This window comes from Centruroides sculpturatus, unplaced genomic scaffold (assembly GCF_000671375.1).
Source record: "Centruroides sculpturatus isolate CEXI.00-Female unplaced genomic scaffold, Cexi_2.0 scaffold911, whole genome shotgun sequence".
NCBI classification, from domain to species: Eukaryota; Metazoa; Arthropoda; class Arachnida; order Scorpiones; family Buthidae; genus Centruroides; species Centruroides sculpturatus.
This window is the reverse complement of record NW_019385154.1, coordinates 104112-109062: the sequence shown is the minus strand read 5'-3', so window position 1 is coordinate 109062 and position 4951 is coordinate 104112. Positions and strand designations below refer to the sequence as shown.

Genomic DNA, 4951 nt, shown 5'->3' with positions numbered 1-4951 from the left:
ATATTTTAAAAAATTATTATCGTTCCGTATGTGTTTCAAAATGTCTTTTAAATTACTAACAACAAATATGAAAGACTAAGTGCAACGTTGTAACAAATTTCATTTCTGTCCAAGTTAAGAATGATATGACTCATCGAAAACTGCGCAAACGAACATAAACAGTGGCGTAATCATCCGTTATCGACCGACTCCAGACCGATTTTGAATTTGTAAACTGTCATTGCAACGGACAGTTGACATTGTGCTCTGGAGGAAACAATTTGTATCACTCTTGCTACGGATATAATTTGTAATCTGGAATTTTTTGCACACCTTTTTAATACGTATTTAATTACGGCTCGCGAAAAATATCAAATTTTGAAATATGGCTCGGACTATCAAGGAGCTTGGCCACCCTGGGTATATAGGCTATACCCCATATTTTAATTTTATCAATATATGCTAGATATACTGTCTCTAATAGAACAATATATTGATATTGGGAACATAAATATTAAAAAACTACTTTTTTATGATACATAGATAAACACAATCTGCACTTAAATACTTTAATATTTTTGTCACTGCCGTTGCCTCCCGTTATGTGCTTGCTTGCCTTAATATGCCTGTTTAAAATTTGTTTATGACTATATTTTAAACCACATTTACTACATTCCATTTTATTTAACGTAGTTCCTTAACGTTGACAGTGTGATAAACAATGATAAACGCCCTAGTTTTACTCTTCCGGCTCAGGCGAAAAGGCTGACGTCATGAAGTATGTGCCACGGTACGGAAGAAATTGATATTAATACTTGCTTGGAGTTTAAAGTCTAGACGTTTGTAACCACCTACAAAAGCAGTTTTTGGTCTGTGAATCGCGGTTCCAAAGTCAATATGGCCATCGGATTTAACAGTGATGAAATATTTTCATTATTTAACGAGGAAAGAACTGTACAAAAAGACGGGACGGTATTACCGAGCAAGTTAGTTAATCGGTTCAGTAATTTTCGAAACTGTATATTGGATCTAAGCAATCCCTTGGAATATTTCGATGATGTGCAATTTGTTATACGTTGTCGGCTCTCAAAAGCAAATATGTTTATTACATTAATATTAAAGCAATAATCAGTGTAATAAATATTTATTATATTAATTAATACTGATTATAGCAAGCATAAGTATTGGCACAGCTAGGTAATTATAACGTGCTTTCAAATCGAAAATATATTGATTGAGACCAAATTTTTAAAGTCTTATTATTTTGTTTTTATTTATTTAAATACAAAATTGATTTAAAATTTTACAAAACTAAATAAATTAAGTATGTTGGTTTATAGTAGTGTTGTTAGAGAATTTTTTAGATCGAGATTATGGATGATTTGTCTTTAAACATTACGCATCTTTTTGGAACCTCTATTCAGTTATAAATACAATTTCACCATTTATTTTCTGAAATAACAAATTTGCAGACTATTTATTAGCATTAAAGTCGTTGTGTGCAACTTCTTTCGCCTGACTCTTGCTTTTATTTGAGATTCAATTCATATGTATGTAACGGACGTTTCTTCGCTAGTCGTACGAACAGCGGTTCGCGTGGGCGCAGCTTTGAACCAGGCTCAAATAAGTCGATGTTTGAAGAAGTTTTCTGATTCCATTCTTTGTACGGCCCTCTAACTTCACAGAAAATTACGTTTGTTTTTATAATAAAATTTCTTGAAATAATGTAAAGATAATTTAAATACTTTAACGTTTAATACTTGCGTGTGCGCTACCAACAGTATAGCATTCATTAAACTGTTTTTTAGCTACAATGCATTAATTATTTTATTATCTAAAATTCGTCACTTATGTGATGAGCAATGTTGATTTTTAGGGCGATTCGTCATCGGAAACGGAAGTTATTAGTAATTCTTCTTTGTGGTGTGCGTCTATTTTATAATGTGCATATTTATATACAGTATATATTTAATATATACAGTGGTGTCTCGTATAACGTAATCCGTTCCAGGTGCATGTCCGTTAAGTGAAAAGTCCGTTATACGAAACGCATTTTCCCATAGAAATACATGTTAAAACAAATATAATTCGTTCCGCAGCATAAAATAACCGTACCATAAAAAAATTAAAATGGAGCAGTCACCAATTATGCTGGGTAGTCAGATGTTGTGAGGAAGAGGTGGAGGAACACTTTCTTCACACATTCATACAGATACAGACTTTCTACATATTGCAGCAGATCTCTTTTTACTGTTTTTTAATCGGAGTCAGATTCAGGAGAGGCTACCGGAGCTTGCAGGGTCAACTCCTCTTGTTCCATCCTTTGTTTTTTGGCAGCTGGCTTCTTGAAAAACATGTCCAAGGTGGTCTGTTTCTCTCTCTTCTTCAACAACCTGTCAGAAATGACGGGCAGGGGTGTCACTGTAGAGATCATTGATCCTGTTGGCCTCAGCTCTGTTTGGATAATGAGTTTTGGTAAACTCCTGAACCTCTCCTCAATTGACAGGGAAGTTTTTGTCAACTTTCACTCCTTCTGATGATTTCTTGCTTTGTTTCAATTGAAATCATCTTTCTGTTTTTAGAAGCCATGATTTGCATAACACTTGAATAAATGGAAATACCCTGCACTGAGGTGATGTACTGTATGTAATAAACAAAGGAGCAAGCCGAATTCCAACAGGAGCTCTGTACTTCAGATATACTAATAATATATTCTAATAATACTATATTATAAAAATAGCAGATTGTCATTGGCAACGGCAAAAGAGTGGAAACATCATTCGCACTTATTCGCAGAAAGTCCGTGGTTCGCAGCGTCCGTTATTCGAGGCGTACGTTATACGAGGCACCACTGTATACAGTTATCTTTTTTGGGGATGTATTATTATTGCTAGTCAAATTGCAATATCATAATCAGATTTATTTACTGTGGACTTCATTATTTTCTTCTAGATAATTGTGGGTGAAATTATAATGAATAGAAATTTTTATTAAATTTAAATTACTGATGACGACTTTGTTTAGGCTCGTTTTATTAAAGTCGAATTATTTACTAGTTTACGATAGATTTCTTTATTTTGAATTCTCGAAGAACTGAGCTAAATCATTCACTATATGAAAAGTTTACTGTTTACGTAAAGAATAGCAAGTAACCTACTAACAAAATCGTCACTATATCATGAATCCACGTATGTTCTGTTTGTAGTAAAAGACTTCAAATGATACGAAGAAAGGTCTTTTTAAGTGTAAAAGTATTTTAGTTAAGATATAATATGCGATTTCTAATTTTATTATTATGTAATGAAAGATCATTGACCTTCTTGTTTCCTCTCTTTGTAAATAAAAACTACAATAAATTACGCAACGAAAACATTTTAGAGATAACAACTTTTAAGCTAATGCAATACATAACAATATGATAATTATAAATATCTAAAAATGTATTTACTAATTAAAGTTTATTTTCCTCACAATTTTTCCAAGGCGTTCGCATTTAAAACGATAAATTGAATTCGATAGAAGCAATATTCTCTTAAGAATAAATAAATAAATTAATTAATGATTTTAAATTAATTTAAATAATAATTATATAGTATCAGTTACTCGAAAATTACTGTAAAAAAGTGAAACATGAATAGTATTCAGAATAGCTATATAAGGTAAAATAGATACTAAATAGTTTTATTTAAAAACATAAATAAATTTTTAACTCATTTATATATAAATAAGTTAAAAGAATTAAAAAGTTTTTACAACTTTCTTTTAGTTTTGTATTAAATAAATCTGTGAAATAGTAGTAGTGAATTTAGAACATCCTGTTGTACGCGATCTGACACGATGCACCTGTTTACACTCTTCACTAGTATTATTTTTATTTTCTGCAAATTTTTATCCTAATTTTCTCGTTCGCTATATTTTCTTTCGTTTAAAGTATAATTTTATAATAATAACAATAACTTAATTATAGTAGTATAAAAATAATTAAATATAAAAGAAGATAAGTTGGTAACAGTACCTGCTTGCTCTCTTCTTCGATCAGGCTGATTAAATCAGTTCACTAAGAGAAAAGAAGAGCGTGTACATGAAAATTTCATTGCATTTGATTTATATAGCCCACCATCATTTCGGAATGGAGAAATGATCGACCAATAAGAGTGAAAGATGTGGGTGGATGGTCAGCTTCTGCCTACTCTCTCTTTCTACCTTCCTTCTGCACAACACACTCGTTTATACAAACATGCACCGTCTTTACGGTTTATACAATAAAATGAAGATAAATATAAAGAAGTTGCTTATTTTAGAATGGCTGTTAAAAAGAAATCAAAGCATCTAAAAGGTAAAAACAGAGAGCAAAAGGAGTAAAGGTACAAAATAAAAAGAGTATAAAGTTTTGAGGTTTCTAAACTGAATATTGATTTGATGATGGTGTAGATATTACACTGATGCTAGCAAATTAATTAACTGTTTTAACATAAATTAAAATTTAAATACTACAAATTAATTAATAGAATTTTGCTAATTAAATTTAATTTGAATCTTTAATTAAGTAATAGGATGTTTATATTTTTTGCATCTTAACTTATCACTGACTTAAGATATTTAAGTTTATTTTTTTATTGCAATTTTTAAAATGATTTTTATATTTAAATACTTTTTATTATTCATTAATTTTGAAAAAAATGAGTACTCCTTTGTTTTTAATATATAAAAAAATATTTAAATGTAAATTACTATTGAAATATTTAAGTACCAAGTACTAATGATTAAGGTGCTAAAAAGAATTATTAAACTGCTCTTAGTAAATAATTAATTATTAATAAATCATTAATAAAAGTTGTTTTCTCAAATATATTTTAAAAATAACTAATTTAATGTGTATACAAAATATTTTCAATTTATTAAAACCGTATAAATGTCAATTTAATTTTTTAAAATTTCTAAATAATTTTTAGATTACTTTACAAAATGATAG

General features: G+C 29.6%; 1 protein-coding gene across 1 annotated transcript in view; it reads right to left on the bottom strand.

Annotated features, from left to right (window-relative positions):
• LOC111635537 overlaps nucleotides 1-4391 on the bottom strand; it is a 10995-nt gene extending 6604 nt beyond the window's left edge. Inside the window, exon 1 of the mRNA XM_023380527.1 lies at nucleotides 3995-4391. The gene's annotated coding sequence lies outside the window, so the exon portion shown is untranslated. The remainder of the gene's footprint in view (nucleotides 1-3994) is intronic.
• Between the last annotated feature and the right edge of the window lie 560 nt (nucleotides 4392-4951).